Source organism: Puma concolor, chromosome A3, assembly GCF_028749965.1.
Source record: "Puma concolor isolate L17-30 chromosome A3, mPumCon1.1.hap2, whole genome shotgun sequence".
NCBI classification, from domain to species: Eukaryota; Metazoa; Chordata; class Mammalia; order Carnivora; family Felidae; genus Puma; species Puma concolor.
This window is the reverse complement of record NC_141669.1, coordinates 120,950-146,779: the sequence shown is the minus strand read 5'-3', so window position 1 is coordinate 146,779 and position 25,830 is coordinate 120,950. Positions and strand designations below refer to the sequence as shown.

Here is a 25,830-nt window from a genome sequence, read left to right as displayed (position 1 = left end):
GGCAAACATAGAGAACCAACAGGACCTGGGCAGTGCTAGGACCAGAGAATGGGGAAAAAAGAAAATGATCCTCTCTTCTCCTTCTGGAGTTCTCTATCACCAGGTATTTTAGAGAAGTTTTAATAAAACTGGCAGAGGTATGGAGGGACAATAAAAAAAAAAAAAAGCAGCCTTATCCCTCCCCCCCACCCCTACCCAGGCTGCTGACCATGTAGATTCTTCAGACTGGCTTTCCATGACTTTTTAAAAACCTGTTTATATGCTTTTCACCTTTGGAGGTTTATGTCTCAACATGCGAACACCAGTTCTGATCATGTATTCAACCATCCATTTAGTTATTCATTCCGCCATTCATTTCTCAAACTTTTCTTGTGTCCCACGCCAAATGGCGTCCTGGGTGTGGGCATTGCAGACGTGAGCGAGCAGTGGACGTCCCCTGTCTGAGCCACCATTGCCTGGGCCACCTCCTGATTCTGCACATCTTCCCTCCTGCAGCTCCCTACTGGGGTCACCCTGTTGACAGCTCTAGACTCTGGTGGTCTACTTCCTTGACTGCGCTTTCTTCTGTCTTCTACTGGATAACTTTTACTTATTTTATCTCCTTCTTCTCATCTGGGGGTTCCCTTAGGAAACTGTCCATGACTGCCTCCTCACTCTTACCTCAGTTTACATGTGTACCTTTCTTGGAACCAACCTTCACCACAACACACCCCAAATGAGGCTGTGATTGCCTCCCTGGTTGACTGTCCCCACTGCAGACACTGTGCCTTCTTGAGCAGACAGAGCCTGAGAACTTAGCGGAGCTCATGGAATATAGTGAAAACCAAATACCTGGTTATTGAATGAATGTTTAGGTTCTCATCTCTGCCCTGATTGCTGGCCTTCCTGAAGCTTGCTTGTTCAACTCTAATTTCTGTGACCTATTAAATTTCCCTCCAATCTCTTTTCCCGCACCCTACCTCTCTTTCTTTCTCTTTCTCCAATCCTTCCCATCCAAATCCTGACTTTATCACTTACCAGATCTGTGATGTAAGGCAAGTTGCTTCTCTGAGCCTCCTATTCTCACTTATGAGATGGGAATCATAGGAGGACCTAACTCATAAGCATCACTGTCAGGGTGAATGAGGCCAGGCACATGGAACACTCACCAAGTAGCCTAAGGCAGGCACTAGTACATGTTAGCTCCAATTATAAGGCTACTATTTTGGAAGAATCCAAATTAAGAACTATTTGGGGGTTCCAGGTGAGGAATGTAGCTCTAGTGAACTACATTTACTTTCTACTGAAAAGCAGTCCTCCAAACTTCAGAAAATGGTCTTCAGAAAACCCAAACCCATGACTCCAGAGGAATTTGCATGGAGCAAGAGACCCAGAGAAGCCCCTCCTTGTTCAGTCCTGTTACCAAATGAATCCTTGCACCAGTGGGGTGAAGCTGCCATGGCCTGGATCACCTTGCTTCTGCTGGAACGTCTTTTACCCACAGACCTCTCAATGGTGCTGAATATTTTGAAATCTACAAAATACTTTAGGAATAGCGTGACCAAATAATTTGTTGTCTAAACCAGGAGACTTTAGAAAGTGAAAGAGGCCACATGAATAATTACACTTAAGACAACAGATATAAATGGGGACTCTCTGGGCAAACCAGCTTGTATGATCTTACCTTCAGTTGCCAGCTTTCTGTTTTGGTGATAAGACATCATACCTCCTAATGCCCAAGTGATTTCTCCTCAAGCGAACTACACTCAGCTGTTAGATTTTTTTTTCTTCTCACTAATTTTCCAATTTACAAGACACACCAATCAGGATTACCAAATTTAATTATTGGGAGTGATAAAGGCGAGATAATGCTTTGCCAACACATTAATTAGCTATTCAATAAGCACAAGCAAAATTTGTTCTGGTCACCAGGTAGCAAGCAAACAGAACTTTGCAGGGAAAGTAGTGTCCACTTCCATATAATGAATACTCACCACTGCATTCATGGCAGGGATACCTGAGCGCTAATTCAACTCTACCACTTTGTCACTGCAAAATGTTAATATATTTGAAAAATGTTTAAGTTTATTTCTTTATTTTGAGGGAGAGAGAGAGAGAGAGAGACTGTGCATGTGCACGCCAGTGGGGGAGGGGCAGAGAGAGAAGGAGAGAGTCCCAAGCAGTCTCTGTGCTGTCAGCTCAGAGTCTGATGCAGGGCTTGATCTCCCAAACCGTGAGATCATGACCTGAGCCAAAATCAACAGTCAGATGCTTAACCAACGGAGCCACCTAGGCTCTCCTGTATTTGAAATTTTTTGCAGCCTTGGGCACTAGCCTTCAGGGTAAACACAAGCTGTCTGTTGGCCAATGGGGGGAGATGCTGGTCCTAAATTGCAGCAGACCTTGCCGTGTGTCTCCCAGTCTGTCCCAGCAGGGTTCAGAGCTGAATGACCATGGTGTTTCAGTTTCCTGACTCTAAGTGGCAGGATTGTCCTGTGTTGGTGACTCTCAAACCTGGGTGCTTATTTGAATCTATTGGGGGAGTTTCAAAGAACATGCTGAATCAGAAACCCAGATCTGGAATTTGTTTTTTAAAAAATAAACTCATTGGTAATTAATGATTAGCTTATTTTGGAATCACCAACTAGACAATATCAGAGTTCTGATTCAGTCCTAAAGTGTTGGAGTTCCTAACAGGACAAGTAAGTAATAGAGAAAATATCAGGATATCTGAGGTAGAAATAGATATTCTTCCCCTTTACCGTGTTATAAATAAGTAGAAATAGTTCCCAGAAGCCTGACTTGTACCAGATACTTCAGGACTTAAAATTACCTCTCAGGTTTGAAGTAATTCCATGGCAGCAAATTTTAAAGATGGTGGCATCCAGTGGAAAGTATGGGCGAGAAGAGGAGACTTTTGCTGCCCAGTAAGGCTCTACCAAGGTTATGTGAACCATGACAATTCACATCTAAACTATCATATAAACAAAACAGTTTAGGGACAGTATAGTGAACAGAAGATTGGGATTTCAGATTTTTGGAAATCCTTGTCTGACACTCCAACAATTCCTTAGACACCATGTTCTTACCTTCAGTCTAACAGCAATTAGGTCGTTAGACTGGCTAAGAATGTGTTCCAATACTTTGAGGACTTTGCTGTTAACTACTCTTACGGTAGGAGAAACATGCACATAAAGTAGCTTCTTTGCAAGAAAACCATTAGTTAATACTAAGAAGAAGTTTTCTTGGTTGTGTTAGTTTTAGCAATTTCAAAAGTATGTGAATGACAGAACAATAGAACCCTAGACTAGTTTATACCAGGAACGTGTGTGTGTGTGTGTGTGTGTGTGTGTGTGTGTGTGTGTATGAAATACGGAAGCACATGCTGGGAAAGTAGCTCAAAGTAGCTCAAAGTAGAATAGTGGATCAGGAAAAGCTAAGTTATTTTTTTTTAAACTTTATTTATACATATTTAACTAAAATGGAATAGGCATAAACCAAAAAGAAAAAAAATTAGGATAAAGAGTCACTACCATTTTGTTTGCTTCCATTGTGCCATGATTTTTTTTAAGTTTATTTAATTTTGAGAGAGAGAGAGAGCACGCATGAGCGGGGGAGGGGCAGAGAGGCAGGCAGAGAATCTGAAGTAGGCTCCAGGCTCTGAGCTGTCCACACAGAGACTGACTCAGAGCTCAAACCCATGATCCATGAGACCTGAGCCAAAGTTGGACACTAACCAACTGAGCTACCCAGGCACCCTTCCTCGACTGTGCCATGACTTTTAAACCTCAGGAATGGTGTGATCCATCAGGCTTTTCACAATGCTTGGTGCCATCCATTTAATAATATAAAATGGATATTGTATTTGAATAATATATTCAAAGATAAAAGTAGGCATGGTTGTAATAGTAACTACAGTCTCAGATGTTGACCATATGTTTGCAGTTTGAGAGTCCTTCAACTCAATGACATTGTGCCCACTAACTTCACAGATGCTGTGTTCTGTGAGAAGACCGATTCTGGCTGCCGAACTATCTTTCACTATGGGTGTTATCTTTCCATTTTTATTTTTATTATTTTTTTTAGTTTTTTAATGTTTATTTATTTTTGAGAGACAGAGCACAAGCAGGGGAGGGGCAGAGATAGAAGGAGATACAGAACCCGAAGCAGGTTCCAGGCTCTGAGCTGTCAGCACAGAGCTCGACATGGAGCTCGAACTCACGAACCCTGAGACAGTGACCCGAACCAAAGTCAGATGCTTAACAGACTGAGCCACCCAGATGCTCCATCTTTCCATTTTTAAAGATAAAGCCAACATGTCCAGTACTACCTTCACACAAGGTGATTGTCCGTTCAGAGGGCCTGTCCTGGAATCTGTTCGGAGGGCCTGCCCTGGAACATCCTGGACAGTCAGTAATCTTCTCTCAAAGGCCTTGTGCTTCATCGCGCTCCAGCCTCTGCACAGTTTTCCAAGCTGATCTGGAGTACGTGGTCTCCAAACTTCAGACCAACCAATCAGGCAGGAGATTTTGCCTGGACCAGCTGAACAAATACACCATTACTACTATATTATTACTGATTTAAGCCTGAGCCTAATTTCTCCATCTTGGTCCTTACACAAAATGACTTCCCCAAACCCATGCTTAACTTATGCTCCACAAAGTCCAACATCGTTGCCAGTTATGGGAGCCACCACATTCCTGCTGGAAGGTCTTGCTACCAGCTGCCCCTGATCTGATGCTCCAGGGACCAAGGCTCTATTTGCAGGGATTTCTTCTTCATTAAAACTCAGGCCCACGTACCAAGAGAGCTCCAGATGCGTTCGGTAAAGAGACTTCCCTCTTGGAGATGGGAGCAGAAGCTTCAGATGAAATTGCTGGCTTGGCAGCATTTGCAGAAAAGGCAGCTTGAGCCCGAATTACTTTGCCTACTTTCAGGTCTTCAAGAGATGGCTACAGAGACATTTTTGCAGGACTTTTCTAGGCCCCAAGGACCTGCTCTCTGCCACCACCTCCCAGTAGCTGGTGCAGACTTCCACGAGCAGATGAGAGAAGAGCCATACCTATTGTTGGTTTTGAAAAAATCTTTCGAACTTTCTGGAAGTAATTCGAGAAAACCAGAACTTGAAGACATTAATTACAGGTATACACTGTGTGAGTCCAAATGTTCAGGTTTTGGAATTTAAAATAATTCACTACATTTACAATTTAATTAATTAATTAATTAATTAATAATAATTAAGTGTATATGTATTAAGTGTTAAATGAATATTTGATAGTTTTAAAAAGTGCACCATAGTTTATTTCAATTGTGTGGATATAGCATAAACATGGCAATAACCTAAATGTTTATTAGAAGGTTGGGTGGTAAACATGGGGCAAATCCTTAGTAGAATGGAGTACATCCATTAAAATACAACAAAATAGATTTATATTTATTTATAATAGAAACATTTAAATAACATACTTTAAGTTAAAAATCAGGTTACAGAACATCTTTTATGGTATAATCTCATTTTTATTCAATTATACATTCTATCTAAGCTCATAAAGAGATCTAGAAATTTATTCTCTAAAATGTTTGTGATGTTTGCCCCTGGAGAAAAATCACCACTGCATCCGAATAAATTGACTGTCTCAAACTTTACAGTATGTTACAATGGGCACATGTTTCATAAACACACTCAAGGGTCTGATCTCATGCACAAAAGACTGTGACACAGGTTGTGCCTCTCTGCTGAGGCCACGGCCACAGGAGCTGAGTTTACATGTATGCTTGCAAGATGATGCTGGCTGTCACGGAGAGCTGTACAATGAGATGTCTACTGATTCAGCTGTTTTTAGGTAGCATCTCCTGGGTCTGGAATAACTCAGGGAGTCAGCACAAGGAGTGGACTAGTATATAACCCATGAACCTGTATCCAGGTTGGCAGCCTGGGAAAGGGAAGACAGCACCAAGGCTCCCTTTCGTGTCACCAGAGCTGCCTGACTGCCTTCTTATGGCTTGTAAAGCAGCTGTTACTTCCTATTTTAAAGTGAGCCAGAGAGAAGAAAGGAAGACAGATTCAGAGGCTCATGTGGAAAGCATCCTTGGCCCGTGTATGTTGGACTAGTGTGAACAGGGTCTCTGAGATGAACAGGTATCTTCTGACATTTGAGGTGAGTCACCTGCATATAGGTATATGCCGGTATATAGGTCATATCTTGCCTTATGTGCTTGAGTATTTTGACTTAAAATTCCCATAGTGTGACCCACCAAAGACTTAATTTACAGAGCGTTTCAAAACCACATTGTTACAGTTGTCTGTTAGGATACTTTCAATGAAAATGATCACTTAGCATTTATTTTATGGGAAATTACACTTTCATGCTTATAAATGCAAGTATCTTAAATGATAGTTCTCATGGTTGCAAATCCTCACAGGAAAGATATGTGCTGTAGGAGTGAAAACTTTACAAGCTGACTTGAAAATAGTTTGGCAGCTGGTATACAATTTCAACATAGCTTTAATCAAGAAATATGTTCTAACAAATTGGCAGGAAACTTGGAGAGAGTAAGTCCCACAAACACGACGATCTGACCACAGTGCTTCAGTTCCTGTTGCTGGGAATTTCCCTCAAAGAAACAAGCAACAGTGTCAGAATTCCTTTTGTCCACCTGAAGAAACAGGATAGCACAGTTTATGAGGCTTTGTTAGTTTGGCTTTCCTGGATTCAGCCATTTTATGGTCTCCAGCATTTCTATGTGCTGTTTTTATGTTGCATTAAATGGAATTTTTTTTTAAATTTTTTTTAACATTTTATTTATTTTTGAGACAGAGAGAGACAGAGCATGAACGGGGGAGGGGCAGAGAGAGATGGAGACACAGAATCGGAAGCAGGCTCCAGGCTCTGAGCCATCAGCCCAGAGCCCGACGCGGGGCTCGAACTCCCGGACCGCAAGATTGTGACCTGAGCCGAAGTCGGACGCTCAACCGACTGAGCCACCCAGGCGCCCTTAATGGAATTTTTTCCATGCTTTTATTGATGTTTTTGTTTATATAGGAGTGGACATATCACACCTCTGACTCCAGGGTTGCTGGCTCAGAGATTCTCCACCTACCTGGAAATGAGTTCATTCTTCCGGCAACCCTGTACTTCCCAAACCTATAATTACACAACTTAGAGTCATGTACAACCTTGGACCTGTAAGGGATGACCTATGTATTCTATTCTCATCCCAGCTTGTCACAGATACATGAAATAGGGCCCCAGAAAAGTCCGGAGTGTGCTCAGGTTTCCAGACCCAAATCAGCAGTAGGGAAAACCAGAGACTGGGTTTTGGCTCCCAAGCCTGCAGTTTTCTTGGGTGGTTTCTTTTTTCATTGTTAGATCTCATTTTGACAGCTCATGTTTTTTTCTCCGTTCACCCAGTACAGCCGGAGGCTATTTAAAATGGATTCGTAGTAAATCAGAAAGACCTTTTAAGTCATTCGAGATGATGCAAAATGAGAGAGACCAACGTGTACCCTGCTAAAGGGTTTTTCCCAAAACACTTCTAGCCCTATAACGATATTTGAAGTCTTGGTCTCCGCTTCTCTTCTCTATGTCCATCCACCATGTTTGTCCTTTAGAGGCATAGCTGGGGGATGAAGAGCCCAAACTCTATACACCTCTGCCTTCCCTTCACATGGGCAGTTGATTTGTACTAATCAAAAAAAACATGCACATATATATTTATCTCTTTTGAGTTTACAACATTATGGTAATTTCTCTTCATTAGACCAATGTTTATACGATTTACAGCAATTGCCTTTAGCTCTGAGAACACTTCTCAGACACCCAAGCAAACATCAAAGAATCTGACTGTAATTCTACACTCAGTCAGCAGTAAATGCCTGTTCCTATGTGTCCACAATGATGTATTTTGATGAGAATAAAGGTACACCATTTCAGATATCTTTCAGTTTCCAAATCACCACTGACCTACATTTAAGTGACTATGGCTGCTCTTTCTTCTGTTAATAAGCTTCCTATCCTTATGTGTTAGATATAGAATGGGGGAAATTAGAAGTGGTAAACAGATTTAACAACTGTGATACTGGATGAAGTGGCCCAGATTTCAAATCCTGGAAGTATTTCCCTGAACTGATGGTTGATAACCTCCAGAAACCAAACACTGGGTTCAGAGTAAGTCTACCATTGATTAACTCTTCATCCACATGTGACAGGTGGGGTGGTTCATTCTGCCACTTTTTAAAATGCTCCAGTAGGGCATACCTCTGCACGTCTTTACTTTAGAGCCTCCAATACACTCAGGAATACATGTCTGATTCGCTTATGGGCTCATTAGGATACTTCTCCCCAAAGAAACTGGGACATAACTCTCCGCTCCTTAGATGTGGGCTGTGTATGATGACCTTTTTCAACAACTGTGTGAAAAGGGGGAAAAGATTAACTTTATAGTGAAGAAACCTGAAAAACATGACCTCATCCAGGTGATACAGGTTAACACCAACACAATGTCATGTTGATCGAATGCACATGTGATGAAAATGGCACTTTACCCAACCACATAATCCCAGTCTAGTAATGAAAACTAGGCAGATGGATTCCAAGTAAGTGACATTGTACAAAATACCTGACCGTCATCCTCAAAACCACTGAGGTCATAAAAACAAGAAAAGTGTGAGAAACAGTCACAGCCAAGAGGAACTTAGGAAGACATTAGTACTGTGTAAGTTGATACTCTGAAGCCATCTTGGAACCGAATGAGGACTTTAAGGAAAAAATAAGCAAATCTGAATAAAATATGAATGTTAATTAATAATAATGTATCAACATTAGTTCATTAATTGTGATAAATATACCACACTGATGTAAGATTTTATAATAAAGACAAACTGGATATTGGGTATACGAAAACGTTCTGCATTATTTGCACAGTCATCTATAAATCTAAAATTGTTCCACAATAAAGATTTTGTTAAAAGTTCATCACACGCATTTATTGACCATGATACACTTATTTGAAAAGCAACTTTGGGGGTGACAGCAGGCAGACACTAGAACCTTTGCTACCAAGGGTGCCGTAGTCTTCCCCAACATGGTCTCTAGTCAAAGGCGCAGCCCAGAGTCCCCGGGACCGGATCCCTTGCCATAGTGAGACCTGCCCTTGGGTCCCGACTTGCTTTCACCCCACACTTTCTGGAATTGGGATGCCACGGCTCCTCACCACCCACAGAACTGTCTGATGCTGTGCTGCTGCCCTACCCCTCGGCCCTAAGTCAGGCTTTTGACCTGTCATCCCTGGGGCCACACTGTGGCTGCACTTTGCACTCTGGGCCCAAGTCACTGCCGTGTCCTCATTCCTAGGCCCATGCTACTGCTACATCTCACCCCCAGCCCCAGACCTGAGCCCAGCTGGTGAGCCCCAGAGGCTCAGTGGTGGTCTACACACTCTCGAACCTCACACAACAGCTCTACCACTGCAGCCGCTGTTCCTGTGTCCCTTGTCCCAGATGCCACAGCAGCTAAACGTACCCCTTTCTCTAGCTCCGCTGCCCCTCTGAGTGCTGTATGCCTGACCCGATGCCAAGAGGGCTCCCCTCAGTTTAGCTCTTGCTCCCTTGGAGAAAAAGGAGGATAAGAGGACCTCAGAAGCCTTTGCCACCAAAGACCCCAATGGCCTTTGCCACTGAATGTCCAGCACACTCCCCTAGGACCCCTGCAGTGGTCCCCAGCACTGACCTCAGTTCACAGAGCTGTACAAACACCCTACTGCCATGCCCTCCCCAGAACTAGAGATTCTGCCCCCTACCCTCCCCCTCTGCCACCCCTCCAAGCTGGTGTAGTGCAAAAGGCCAGGAGAGGTGCTGCTCCCTCCACTGCACAGACATGAGATAATTTTTGTTTCTAGGGACAAAGAGGACTAGATGTAACTAGCATTAGTTACAGCTAATGCTGTAACTCCTACATGATGATTTGGGTATGTTCTGATGACAGGCCCTTCCATCCATGAAATGATGGAATTCAGAGAGTGAGTCCTACCAGCATTCTTCTTAATATGTCAGCAGCACTGCAATAATGGAAATTCAGGAACACCTCAAGAGTTACAGCAGAAAGAGGCAGGGAGATTATCTTGTTCCATAAATTGCAGAAATGAAACCAGATCAATGTAAGCCTTCATCATAACTCATTCTCATTGGGAAATTCAGCCATTGGCACTATCTTCCTGGCAGAGGGAAGGAGACACACATCTGTTATCAGTAAATATTCTGTCTGACAATAGAGGACTCTCCTTGCCTGAGTGTAAATAGTACAACTGGTTTAGGCCCACTAAGCTGTTCTAGATTTCAAACAAAAACAGCTGGGTATGTATATCCTGAACCAGAAAATAGCCTCACTCTAGAAGTTGGAAGATAAATACCAAGCCAGAGGGCCTGAAAGAGACTGGGCATTAAATAGAGACAAGACAGCATTAAATATACTTGTGTGGGAGCCAACATTTCGAAATGTGAGACATTAGGAATCTACTGACAACCTATTAAATGTAAATGTCTATTAACAGACTGTTAGCAGGGGGTGATAAAAAGAATATTTATACTTCAGTGCCATGGTATAAAAATGAAACCTGGGGCACCTGGGTGGCTCAGTTAAGCATCTGACTTTGGCTCAGGTCATGATCTCATGGTTTGTGAGCTTGAGCCCCACATTGGGCTCTCTGCTGACGGCTCAGAGCCTGGAGCCTGCTTTGGATTCTGTGTCTCCCCCTCTCTTTGTCCCTCCCCCACTGATGCTCTGTCTCTCTCTCTCAAAAATAAATTAAGAAATTAAAAAAATAAAAAATGAAAATAAAAATGGAACCTGGCATGATTGTTCGTACACTGACGAGCTGTACCCTAGGCAGCTGCCACATGCTGTCTCACAGGGAGAGCCTGTCTCCTTTCCTGCCATCTCACTTGATATTTGTCTGGAATAGGGGCCTGTAGCAGTGTGACTGGCATCCCCTGTGGCCCCCTAGCCAGAGTTTGCAAGTGATCGCAGCCTACCACAGCTGACAAGCTCATCACAGAAGCGTTTTGAGTCCTACTTATTGACTTTAGGGTTTCATGTGCATATACACGAGAAAGATACACACAGGGCTGATTGGGGAAAACTGTATCTACTACCAGAGATTTCATCAACTATCTACAGTAGTACCTGGAGTCCTTCCTTCTCAAGAGGAAGACTCTTTATCTGAACAGTGTGAAATAAGAGCTCCAGAATCTTCCAGATTTGGTTGGGATTCTAGCTCACCATTTAATGGACTGTGTGATTTCAGTTACATTAAAAAAAAAAAAAAAACAAACTCGTGAAAATCCCACTGTTACTTTTAGGGAAACCATACTAAAAATAAATCAATAATGCTTGGGGAAAAGGAAAGCAAATTTCACCTTAAGTTACGGTATCAGAAGTTTAGTTACCAGATTATTAAACTAACAAATAATGAGTGTTTATTGCCTCTGTACTGGTTACCATACTAGCCACAATATAGCAAGTATGAACAAAATCAATTATGATCCCTTCCCTCACACATTTTACTGTCTAGTGGGAAAAATATGTACTGATCAAATAATCACAACTGCAAATAACTAAATTTTCTATGATGACAAGTGTAATAAAAAGATAAGTACAGGGAGCCATGAAGTGTATAAGGGGGCTTGAATTAATCCTGATTACTGAAGGGTCCCCAGAGAAAACCCTGAACTACATACAGGAAGAGGGCAAGGAGGAGAGTATTCTTGGCAGAGAGAGTATTAGCATAGAGAAAAGGGAGAGGACCAGAGCAAATGGGGGAAAAACAAACAAACAAACAAACAAACAAACACAAATAGATCCACTTATATCTAGAGTTCTGGGGCCTTCAGCTCTAAACTTTATGCAGGATATTAATGACCTGGTCTATCCTGAGGGTGACAACCAGGGTGGTGGGGGTGCTAGGAGCCATACCATTCTAGGAGTGGTTGACGAAACCTGGACACAGTCTAGAGAAAAGTAGAATGACATTAAATTGTTTAAACTCTCTATGAAAGAAAATAAAGATTTATCTGCATTGCTTCCATTGGCAGCTAAAAAAATCACAGGCAGAACATGAATGCAGATAGGTTTCAGTTCTACACAGGATTACAGTTAGGATAAATCTGGTTGAAATTTCTCAGTGTTCCCATATGTAGAATTCTACATAATGCCATGAAGTATGTTTTTCATTTACTATAATTTTTAGATTTTTTTATTATTTCAAAATTTGATATGAGGGTTATGTTGCACGGAACACATAATCATTTCTCTGAAATCCTTATCTACTTTTTTTTCCTATACCTTTTCTCAAACAGGTAGAATCTCAAGGTCCTATTCTTAGGAGCAAAATTTAAATGAAGTTATTCATTGAAGCCATTTATTTATTTATTCATTAATTATTTTTTAAAAATAGTTTGGGAGTGCCTACTATGTGCCAAGTATTATGCCAAATGTTGGGGATAGAGTAGTAATCAAGGCTGATATCCTTGATAATAATTCTGGATCTGCGTGCCATTTCTCAGACTTGAGGTTCAAGACTCAGCTCTAGTCCAGTTACTATGCTTTTCTCTAAGCAACTAGAACTTATCTCTTCCAAGTTGTATTACATTTGATGTGATACGGCCTCTTAATTTAATTAGCTCTCTGGAGAGTAAGTCAGTCTGTACCCACTGTAATATGACCAGTCATTGCCCACAAGTCAACACCGGGCCACCATTTTACCCTGGTGAGTTCCTCAGCCTCACTACCAGCTTGGAGGATGCCTTAGTGCAGACAGCACCTAGAAACTAAGAATTGTTTACTGCCTTTGATAGGGAAAGAGAAACTCAAGTTCTGATATATTCTAAATTCTGATCTTTGGGTTATCTTTGTCTATATTAGTATCTCAAAAGTGAAAAAAAAATCTTGCTGACCAAACTTTATAATTTTTCTATGTAATAAAATGACAAAGAATATTTTTATACTTTATTTCACTCACTCAACAAATATAATTTTTTTAAATGTCTATTATTTATTTTTCAGAGAGAGAGCACAAGCAGAGGAGGGGCAGAGGCAAAGGGGGGACAGAGGATCCAAAGCAGAGTGGTCTCTGAGCTGACAGCAGAGAGCCTGACGTGGGACTCAAACTCACAAACTGCGAGATCATGACCTAAGCTGAGGTCAGACACTCAACTGACTGAGCCACCCAGATGCCCTCAACAGATATAATTCTAATCCAACTCACACCGGATGGTGATCTTAATTCTAATTTACTGCCTTTCTCTGAGAACATCACAAAAGAATAGTTTTGCTGGTTAGCATAATATACTACAGTCTGGAGTGTTAAGAGTTACATTTTTCTTGGTTTTCTATTAGAAAGTCAAAGTTAAAGCCTTGTCTAAAACAGAAAATTGATTTATGTTGTAATTCTCTTTGACCTGGTGAATATCAGTTGTTTTAATGTCAAGAATGAAAAAGTGAACAAAGTAGTCTTGCAATTATGTGAATGAACTAGCACAATGGCACCTTGCTCTCCTCCTACAGCCCTGGGATTTATCTTCCTTGTAGGGCAGGCTTTTTAAAGCTCTGATGCCACCATCTGGGCTCTGTAGTGAAGGAAATAAATCACAAATGACTTTTTAAAAAGATAACACATTCATTTCAAATATAATACTTAGCTGTGAGTTATAGTCAGAAAAAAATACCTTCATTGACATTTTTATTTATTTTGCATATTCTACCAAGATCCTTGGGCAAATGGTGTCACAGTGACATGAGTTCTGGTTCTGCAATCAGAACTGAGTCTCCACGCTTGCACTTACTACTGTGAGACCACAGACAAGTAACACTCTCTTTGTTTGCTTCCTTATCTGCAAAATACAGTGCCTAATAAATCACTGTTTCAGGATTGAATGAGATAAAATATGTAAACTATCTGGCACATAGTAAGTGCTCAATAAATGGTATATTAATTCCATTGATATTGGCACATTTTAGCATTTTTTTTTTATCCTGCATAGTGTTGATTATATCTAATTTATGTTTATCAAAAGTTACATCTTAGGTTGTTATTAGTATTTCTATCCTAGGAATAAATATAAAATAAAATTTGTCTCAAACTGCCTCTTCTTTGTTTTATAAGGACTAAATATGATAATGAATTTAACAGAAAAAAATAGTTCTTGAATATTATTGGCCCAAATCAAAGTAATTTATATGAAATAATATCTAATATTTTATTTAGAGGAATCAAGGTTATATGTCAACTCTTAAACCTGACTTATTAAAGCTAATAAGCAGGTGAGGAGGTTTAAATCCTTAAACAGGTCACAGTGCTCTAAGATTAGATAACAAGATACAAATGAACAAAGGGTTCCAACTCTTGGAACCTTTAATGGGGTTTCCAAGTTGGGCAAATAATGAATTATGCAATGCCAGTACAGGAAAACACATGCCAGCAGCTTAGTGAAGATGTCTAAACTGGAAATACAAAATAAAATATCCTCAAAAATAGAGAAGCATACAGAATACAAAATACATTCCATATAATCCCACCCATGAAACAACTGTTCTAAATTTGTTTTGTAAATCACAGAATTGATATATGGACATGAATGGAGAGACAGACTATTACCAGAAATAACACGAGCCTGGATATACTGCTTCACATCTTGCTATGTTACTCACACTGTATTATGGATGTGGTTCCTAACATGAAATGAAATCTACCAAAATGCTACAATCAGCTGAATTTCATATTTATTCCTGGTACATTTTTTTAGTGCAACGTCTCTTTCAACAAGATTAAAGGATAAACCATTTACAATCCGGGACTTAAAAAAAAAATACTGTGTACCTAACACAAATATAGGGTTGAAACGCTTTTCAAGCCAGATGTCTAGATGTTTTGTCTATATAAATCTGAACAGGTAACAATTTAGAAACGTTTGCATGTCTGTGGGAATTTATCTTTTCATTATTTTATTTTTTTCTATGTTTTTAGTTTTCAGGCTCTATTTAATTATTTAGATTAATGTGGAAATTATAAATTATTAATATCAATAAAGAATATTTTAAATTTTGTCCTGCCTTACCAGGTGGTGCTAATTTTTGTAGCACATTTGATTTGCTTTCAGGAAACCATACAAAATATCAATTTTGCTAATTTCTTAGCTGTTCCAAACTAAGCCTAAAAGTCAAGATAAATTAAGAATGAAGAGTCTTTCAGTATTTGGATAAGTTGACAGTCAACCTGTAAGTCATTACTTTAAAGTACACACCAATTACGTGTGCATATAACCAGCTTTTCAAACAAACATAGCCTCTACCATTTACACAAATTGTAAGAATTTCTGTTAGTGTAACATCTTGGCACAGGCAGCATTGGTTTTTGTCAGCTCATAAGTATTCTTTACCTTGAAAAGTTTATACTATTCCTCTGTGGACACTCTCTTACCAAAAGAAAAGAAAACAAAACTTCTTAAAATGTTACATGCCCAATCAAATCACCAAGCAGAAAGCTTACAATAGTTTTCCTAAGAAATTGTGGCCAGGTGATTCAAGTCACCAACTTAATAGGGTCATAAAAATGTCAGAATTATGCAAATACTTTGCAAAAGAAGTTGAACAGTATACATTTTATGGTTAGCTCACAAATTTCCAACTCGTTACACCACTGTGTGAGCACAAGGATCAGAGGACAATAAAAGAAAAAGTCATCCTGCAGAAAGTAAATTCTAGATTAAGAATTAAATATTGTATTTCTCTCTTCCTTTTTTTTTAGATCAGTTTCCTTCTCCTTTGGGGCTCACTGACTAATATTTATTTGAACTATTCATTAGTAATGAAATGTAGCACAAGCTGCCTACAGTTCCCAACCACAACGAAATCAGTTTAACAATTAGGGAGTATTTTGTTTTAAAATTTCCTAAAAAAGTGTCATATAATTTACATGGCAGTATGGGTCTTGTAGTTTAGTTTATAAGGACACTTTACTCTCAGTACTAAACAAAACATGATATACAAGATTTGTATAAACAAGTGTTCAGATATGCTTTTTTTCATTTAATTTAGAAACAATCATCAGGCAAAGACCAATGGAGATAACCCTAATAAATCTGGCTGTCTGGTTAATGGCATACCTACTATAATATAGCAACCAGGCTAAGTGATATGCAGGTAAGATCTCATTTCACCCTCCTAACAACAATAGAGTTGTTTCAAATATGGAAACTGAGGCACAGAAAATTTAGTAGCTTGACTCCAGAGGCAGCATCTTCAGTATCTCTAATCTCTATATGGACCAAGGGAAAATAAATCCTGCTCTTTAGTTATTTCTCTTTATTCTTAATGCTTGCATCCTCAGTGCCATACCAGGAGTGGTTTTTCAGGGAAAGAATTAAAACTGTTATGTTGGAAACTGATAACTTAGAGCTGGCAGTTTTGGTGCGAGAACAGCGATTTCCTCCTGCCTGAGAGCGCTGCTAATACACACTGTTATTAAGAAGAAATTGAATCCCGGGGGAGGGCTCCGTGGTCTAAACCTTAGGAATCAGATTTAAAATAAAGAATTCTCCATGTACTTAAACAAATTAATAAAATTTTATAAAAAATTGCTTTTAAACAGAAGCAGTACTATCAAATAGTATATTTAAACGAACAATATTTAACCTTTTCTGTGTAATCTTGAACTAGTGATTCAAGATCCGTCTAACCTTGTCCTGGTCATTGAAACCCCCCTTGAATTGTTTTGGAGTTGTAACTGTGCCTCTGGCTCCCATATGCTCCTGGGATTCATGTCATCTAATCAAAACACGTGTTTTGGCAATATGTCGTTTCCTTCAACATATGAATTCAGCTGCTTAAAATTGATGTTTAGGGATACTTTAGCTTAAGAAATCATTCATGTAACAGTGGCCTTTTACAATCTCCTCCCCAAGCCATATAGGAACAACCATCCACAGGTTTAAGGCTGCACAAAAGAAAAAAATCAGCTTGGTAGGGAAGAAGTGGAGGTGGACAGGAGGGTAGGTTAAAAGGAGAGGGGAGAGGAAGGAAGGAAGGAAAAGTGAGAACCTGAGAAAAGCAAAACAGGAAAATGAAGTTGGTGTGGCCTTCCCATCCCAGGCTTGAGTCTAGGGCAGCACAGTAATGAGAAGAACCAACTGTCTGATCTGCCCTCCCAAGTCTCAACCAGAAATGCTGAGGACACCTTCAGCCTGTCCCTAAGTTCTACCACCCAGTGACCATGTATCTACCTCTACTGTGATCATTATTTCTCAATATGTTTTCAAGTGACTGTCTAGGGTGCTACAGAACTCCTTTGAGCATTTTTTGCAGATCTAGTGGTCCTGAACTCCCTCAGCTTTTGTTTATCTGAGAAGTCTTAACTTCTCCATTACTTTTAAGGGTAAATTTGCTGTATATAGGATTTGGGGTTGCCTTTTTTTCTTTTAGCACTTTGAATATACCAGCCCACTACCTTCTGGTCTCTAAGGTTTCTGATGAAAAATCTATGATAATCTTATTGAGGATACCTTGTATGTGACAAATCACTTCTCTCTGGCTGCTTTCAAGATTCTCTCTTTCTCTTTCAACAGTTTGGTTATATGTCTCCATGTGACTCTCTTTGAGTTCATCCTAATAGAATTAGTTGAGCTTCTTTCATATTTATATTCATATCTTTCATCAATTTGGGGAAGTTTTCAGCCATTATTTCTTCAAATATTCTCGCTTCTCCTTCTGGGACTCCCACGACACACATATTGGTCTGGCTGATGTTCTCCCACAGGTCCCTAAGTTCTATTTGCTTTTCTGCAGTCTTTTTTTTTCTTTATGTTCCTCAGACTTGGTGTTTCCCACTGTCTTATCTATAAGTTTGTTGATTCTTTCTTCTGTCCGTTCAAATCTGTCCTTGAATCCCTCTAAAGAATTTTTCATTTCAGTTATTGTAATTTTCAACTTCAAAATTTATTATAGGTTGCTTTTCCAGTTTTCTGCCTCTTTATTGATATTTCCATTGTGTTCATACACTGTTATCTCAACTTTCTCCATGTCTTCTTTTAGTACTTTGAGATTTTGAGACGGTAGTTTTAAAGTCTTTCTCAAGTATGTCTGCCAGCTGGTCTTTCTCAGAGATAGTTTCTATTGTTGTTTTTTCTTTTGTATGAACACACTTTTCAGTTTTTTGTGTGTGCTTTGTATTTTTGTCATTGTTTTTGTTGGAAATTGAGTGTTTCAATCTAATCATATCATAACGTTGGAAATCAGATTCTCTCCCATCCCCAGTGTTTGCTGTATTTTTCTATTTGCTACCATGATGTGGGGTACTTCATTGAAGCAAATGGCTTTTGAACTGGATAACAGATTAAGCCTGGAGGATTTTTGAGATTTATACAAGAAAAAAACCTATATTGCCATGAAGAGACAGTAGAAATATGGATGTTGAAGACAATTCTTCGACACCTCAGAAGGTAAAAGAGAGCTGGAGAGAAAGCGTCCATGTTCTTGGAGAACATATAAGTAATCATGAACAGAATGTTGCTGGAGGTAGGAACATTAAAGGGCATTCTGATGAGTCTCAGATGTAAATCAGGAATGGCTATTGGGAAATGGAGAAAGGTAATCCTTGTGATTAAAGTGGCAAAGAACTTGGCTAAATTATGTTCTGCTTTTGGTGGGGGGGGGGGGTGGAAGATAGAATTTGTGAATGGTAAAATTGAATATTTAGCTGAGAAGTTTTCTTTTTTTTTTTTTTTTTCAACGTTTATTTATTTTTGGGATAGAGAGAGACAGAGCATGAACGGGGGAGGGGCAGAGAGAGAGGGAGACACAGAATCGGAAACAGGCTCCAGGCTCTGAGCCATCAGCCCAGAGCCTGACGCGGGGCTCGAACTCACGGACCGCGAGATCGTGACCTGGCTGAAGTCGGACGCTTAACCGACTGCGCCACCCAGGCGCCCCTAGCTGAGAAGTTTTCTAAGCAAAATGTTGAAGGTGTGTCGTAGGTCCCTCTGACCACTTACAGTAAATGCAAAGGGAAAGACATGAATTAAAGGAATTATTAAGCAAAAAGGAACCAGAATTTGGAGATGTAGAATATTCTCAACTTATCTGTATTGCAGAAAAAGAGACACACACACACACACACAGAGAGAGAGAGAGAGAGAGAGAGAGAGAGAGAGAGAAATTGTGTTCTAAAGAGAACATTAAGGGTATGACTGAACCACAAATGTAATCAGCCACATAAGCAGAAATCTGGAATGAAAATGGGATTATATGAGCAGAAATAGTGCCAGTTTTAACTGAAGAAAACGAAGATGGGACAAAATGAAGGAAGGCTGTTGGACTTCTTAGATTCTGCAGGACAGGGCAATAAAGCTATTCAGCTGTGAATATGTGCTAATATTTAAGAAAATAGAAGAGGGGCGCCTGGGTGGCGCAGTCGGTTAAGCGTCCGACTTCAGCCAGGTCACGATCTCGCGGTCCGTGAGTTCGAGCCCCGCGTCGGGCTCTGGGCTGATGGCTCAGAGCCTGGAGCCTGTTTCCGATTCTGTGTCTCCCTCTCTCTCTGCCCCTCCTCCGTTCATGCTCTGTCTCTCTCTGTCCCCCCAAAAATAAATAAACGTTGAAAAAAAAATTAAGAAAATAGAAGAATAACCCTGAAGTTGACTCAGAGTTCATCAGGCTACCTCCTGGGCTTCAAAGGCTGTGGCCACTGCTGGAACCACCTGAAATTTGAGAGTGAAACTGTCCAGAGCCTTAAGGGTAGGATCCCTGCCTGGCAAATCCATGGGTGTAAGACCCACACCTCACAGAACTATAAGGGTATAACCCCTGCCCCAGTGGATCCAGAAGGCAGGATCACCACCGCAGGGAGTCACAAAGGCAGGGAATCAACCAAACAGGATTGTTCTCAAGAGTTGAGATATAATGCAATTTTCCTTGCTATGTTTTGAACTTGCTTGAGACCTATCACACTTGTATTTCTCCATTTTCTCCTTTTTATAATGGGGATATCTAACCTATGTCTGATCCCCCCACTATTATATTTTAGAAGTACGTAATTCTCTGATTTTACAGGTTCACAGCTGGAGAGACATTTTGCCTCAGGATAAATCATACCTCAAGTCTTACCCATATCTGAATTAGATGACATTTGCTGAGACTTAGACTTTATACTTCAAGGTTGATACAGCAATTGCACTACTAGGTATTTACCCAAAGAATACAAAAATGCTAATTCAAAGGGATACATGCAGCTCAATGTTTAAAGCAGTATTATATACAATAGCCAAATTATGGAAATGGCCCAAGTGTTCATTGACTGATGAATGGATAAAGACACAATTATCTATATCTATATCTATCTCAGCCTTTAAAAAGAATGAAACATTACCATTTGCAACAATGTGGATGGAGCTAGAGAGTATTATCCCAAGCAAAATAAATCGGTCAGAGAAAGACAAATACCATATGATTTCACTTATATGTGGAATTTAATAAACAAAACAGAAGAGCAGAGGGGAAAAGAGAGAGAGAGAGAGAGAGAGGGAGGCAAACCAAGAAACAGACTCTTAAGTGTAGAGAACATCCTGATGGTTACCAGAGAGGAGGTGTGGGTGATGGGGGTAGAGGAGAGTACATGTTGTGATGAGCACCAGGTATTACATGTAAATGTTGAATCACTAAATTGTACACCTGAAACTAGTACTACACTGTATGTTAACTAAATGGAATTTAAATAAAAACTTAAAGTTGATGGTAGAATGAGGTAAGACTTTGGGGCTGTTGGAGTGAATAAATGTATTTTGCATGCAATAAAGACATTGATTTGGAGGGGCAGGAGCACAATGTTATAGACTGAATGTATGTGTCACCCCAAATTCATATGTTGGAATCTTAATCCCCAGTGTGACTGTATGTGGGTATGAGGGCCTGTGATGAAGTAATTAAAGTTAAATGAGGTCGTAAGGGTGGGGGCCCAGCTGATAGGATTAGTGTCCCTATAAGAAGAGACACTGGCCCACTCTCTCTCCACCATGGGAGGACACAGTGAGAGGTGGATGTCTGCAAGCCAGAAAGAGAGCCCTCACCAGAAACTGACCATGCTGCACCCTCCTCTCACACTTGCAGCCTCTGGACCTGTGAAAAAATGAAACTCTGTTATTTAAGTCACTCAGTCTATGACATTTTGTCATGGCTGCCCAAGCAAATTAATACAGTGCCAACTAAGTTACTTCAGAGCATAGGAGATGTTTGATGCTTGTTAAGGGATTCAAGTCTGTAGAAAGGAACCAAAAAGACAAATATATCCCACTATATAAAAGCACCAATATGTATAGGCCTAAATGAGGGAGTTGGCATGAACATCTAATTATAGAAAATGGTCATGCTTCAAATACGAATTAGAAAATGATTCATCCTTTTGTGCTAAAGGAAGTGTCATTGTCTCAACAAGATTATCTCTTAAAAACTCCTATAGTGTAAGCATAATTCTTAATTTACTTCAGACTTAAAAGGGAACTAAAGAGCAATGCTTTTTGATAAAAGACATTTCCTAACTAACAATAATAATAATGAAAATAATGAGGGTAACAATAGCACTTGCCTTTCTGTTTTATTTCTTTGTTGGAAGGAAAACATTCATACATTTACACAAACCGGTATTCAGCATCTGTTTTGCACCAACAGGTGTATAAACACTGCAAGTAAAGTGAAATTAAATGTGGTACTTGCCTCATGAAGTATATTTCATAGCAAGAAATAAGATAGAAACACACATAGTTTGCTCCAACGTAATGGGAAACAGCCACTAAATGAGTACGGCCAGTTCTGTGATACGAGTAGCTCAGTGTATCTTATGAAGGAAGACAGATGTGGCAAAGCCTCACAGCACTTCAGGGAGTTTCTTTAAATAAAGGTAGGCGTTTATTAGGTGGGGAGGAAGGGGAATATTCTGGGCATAAGTAACCACATCTAAATTCATTTGCAATCAGAGATCTTAGAAGAAGTTAAATAGTTAAATTACTTGCCTAAAGTCACCCTTCTAATAGAAGAGTCAGCACTTAAGCTCAGGTCTTCTAATGCCAAATCTGTCGATGTTTCACTATTGGTAAATTGTGTGTGTGGTAACTTTCAGAGATGCTGGTTCCTTCCTTGTGACAGGGGATGTTGTATTCCTTACCTGTTGCTACATATCCAATTGCTCAGAATGACAATAGTCATTTGTTGTCTCCCACCCTTTCCACAGCTCAAGTCCTGGGTTGTCTTGAGTGTCTGTAGTTACACATCAACTGAGGCTACAATCATCTGAAAGTTTAAATGGCACTGCAAAGTTGGTGCTGGTTGTTGTGGAGGCTTTAGTCCTCTGCACATGGACTCTCTCTAAGATGGTGACTGGATTCTCCAGAGAAAACAACCCAACAGGCCAAAGTAGAAGCAGCAATGCCTTTGATAACCTCCCCTTTAAAGCCACAAACTGCCTCCATATTATATGAATCAGATAAAGCCATCCCTGACTTAATGTGGTAGAGAATTAGACAAAGTCATGGATATCAGGAGACATACTCAGGGCCATACGTCATTATATTCATACTTTCTATAACAATAATTTTATATGGCTAGAACAAAAGCTTCTATATAGCTAATGCCTTTAAAAAGCTCTCTGTAATCCTTGAGGGGCGCCTGGGTGGCTCAGGCCATTAAGCATCTGATTTTGGCTCAGCTCATGAACTCGCTGTCTGAGTTTGAGCCCCATGTCCAGCTCTGTGCTGACAGGATGGAGCCTGGAGCCTGCTTCGGATTCTGTGTCTCCGTCTCTCTCTCTGCCCCTCCCCTGCTCACACTCTGTCTCTCAAAAATAAATAAGTGTTAGAAAAAAATTTTTTTAAGTCTTTATAATCCTTGAGAAAGCATGACAACAGATGTCAGGATTACTCCTCTGAGGCACCAGTCTTACGAGGGCCCCTACAACTTCATGAGTTTTGCCTCTGGGATTTCTACCAGGGACTCAAGGTGAAGATTGGAGGACAATCTCCTCACACTTCCAATAGAAAGACAGGTTAGGAACCATTTGAAAGACATCTGGTAAAAGCAACCAGTAAAGTATACCCAGCATATTCTGTTCTCCATCTGCCCTCAAGGAAAACTCCTTTACCACAGCCAACCCCCTTTGGGAAGGAAATACCAACTCCAGCCTTCCTGTCTCACCTAGGGGTGAGAAAATTGCTGAGAAACACATTTGAAACTCGAAGCCAAGGAGGACAGGCTCACACAAAGGCGGAGGTGTCAGCACAGTACTATGGAATGTTTACTCCCTACTTTCACCTTGCCACAGCAATAGGGCTCCCATGGGGACACGACATCAGAAAGAGCTGTGAGACTCAGACCCTATCTAGGGATTCCAAAGAAACCCTAAGACATTAGGGGAGATAAACATGGGGAAACTAGAGAAAACTTTAGCTTCCACACCTACAGCTATAGAAAGTACTAAACACAGCCCGACTCCTAGCCAGACACGCATAAGTCCTCACAGTAATGGTCTATTTACCTCAATCCCTTTTACTATATACATCATGGCCAGCTTTCAGCATCAAATTACAAGGCAGTCTAAAAGGTGATAAACCCAGTCTGAAGAAACAAGTGAGCGTCAGACCCAGACCCAGATTTTCCAGAGGTTTTGCAAAAATTAGACTAGGAACTCAAGACAGCTATGATTATTATACCAAGTGTTCTAATGGGAAAAGTAGACAAAATGCAAAGACAGGTAATGTAAGTAGCGAGGTAGAAATTAAAAGAAAAAAATAAAAAATGATAGAAATAATAATTTAAAAAACATGGTAATAGCAATGAAGAATGCCTTTCATAGACTGGAAACAGCCACAGAAAAACTCAATTGGCTTGAAGATATGTCAATAGAAACTTCCCAAACTGAAAAGCAAAGAGAAAAATCAACAGGAAAAAAATGGAGCAGAGTATCCAAGAACTGTGGACCAATTACAAAAGGTCTAACACAAGTATGACAGGAATACCAGAAGAAGAATGAGAGAAAGGAGCAGAATAAACTATTGAGGTGATAATGACTGGATGAGAATTTTCCAAAAATAAAGATAAACCCCAAACCACAGATCCAGGAATCTCAGAGAATACCAAGCAGGATGAACATACGCCTAGGCATATCATATTCAAACAGAAAGAAAAGAAAACAAACAAACAAACAAAATCTTGAGAAAATCTAGAGGAGAGGAAAAAGGAAACACCTTACCTGTAAGAAACAAGGACAAGGATTGTAATGAGTTTCTTTTCAGAAACTTCACAAGCAAGAAAAGTGTGGAAAGGAAATATTTAAAGTGTTGATAAAAAGTCCCACAACCTAGAATTCTATATCCCACAAAATTATTCTTGAAAAGTGAGGAAGACTTTCTCTGGCAGATCTGAAGAAATTTATCTATCGTGAAGCTCACTTGCAAGACAGGTTAAAGGAAATTCTTTACAGAATAGGAAAACGACGAGGTCAGAAACGTGCATCTACGTAAAGAAAGAACGAGCATTAAAGAAGGAATCAATGAGGGTAAAATTAAATCTATTTTACTCATTCTTTTTAAAAATTGTACTTGTTCTTAAAAAATATATTGATCGGACAGCCTTTTTCAAAATAATACTGCGACAATGCACTGGGTTATTATAGGTTATGGAATGAAAGAATTAACAGCAATAGTAGAGGGACAGAGAGCAGGAGTGAGGTGCTGTTACAGGACACCTGTGCTTCCTGTGATGTAGGAAGGGTTAGCGAAAGTAACGTTCCTCTCAAATGTATATTGAAAACCCTGTTGCAACTACTTCAAGGTTTGAAAGACATACAACTAATCGTCTGAGAAAAGACAGAAAGTGGGATCTTTTAAAACCTTTGTTCACAAAAACCTTTCAAATGCTGGATCCATGCTGGAGCATGGGGTGGTTCCATTTTTGAGTTATGAGGGACCTTCATACTGCTTTCCACAGTGCCTTCACCAATGAGATCCCCATTTCAATTCTTTTGGGTAAATATCCAGAAGACAGATTGCTTGAATTACGTAGCATTTGTTAGGAACCGCCATGCTATTTCCTACAGTGGCTGTACCATTCCTACCAACAGCACACAAGGGTTTCAATTTCCACATCTTCACCAACACTTACTCTTTTTTTTGTGTGTGTGATAAAAAATCCTAACGGGTATCATGTGCTGTGTCAATGTGTTTTTGATCTGTACTTCCCTGATGTTGAGTGACGGTGAGCAGCTTTTCATATACCAGTTGGCCTTTTGTATGTCTTCTTTTGAGAATGTCCCTCAGTTGGGTTTGTCACATTCCTTCCTAATTTAACTGATATCATGCATCTTTGGCAAATATACCACAAAATGAGGCTATGTCCTCCTCAGTGCATCCTATCGGATGGTACATGATTTCAACTTGTCAGATCAAAGTTTATGTCACCTTGGATTGTTTGTTGAAAGTCATGTCTGGTAAGCTTCTCTACTGTAAAGTTACTATTTTTTCCTTGAAGGATAATAAGTACACAATAATTGGTCTATAATCTTCAAAACTGTCATGCATTAAAAGACAAAGTTACAAAGATGAGAAAAAGCTGAGATTCTTTAATTTGAAAGTAAAATAATGTCTATCTTATTTAACCAACCCCCCTTTTTTGTATATGGAAACCTATTTCCAATGAATAAATTGGTTTTATTAAGCAATCTATTGGGGATTTTATTTTAAAATAGAAAACATATATGCATATTTAATGAGTACTTTGAAGTCAGAGTTTGCAAAAACTGTTAAAATTTTTTTTTTCATACAAC

The 25,830-nt window shown here is 39.8% G+C and overlaps 1 pseudogene; it reads right to left on the bottom strand.

Annotated features, from left to right (window-relative positions):
• Positions 1 to 3,760: 3,760 nt before the first annotated feature.
• Positions 3,761 to 4,943, bottom strand: LOC112864266 (syntenin-1-like; annotated as a pseudogene).
• Between the last annotated feature and the right edge of the window lie 20,887 nt (positions 4,944 to 25,830).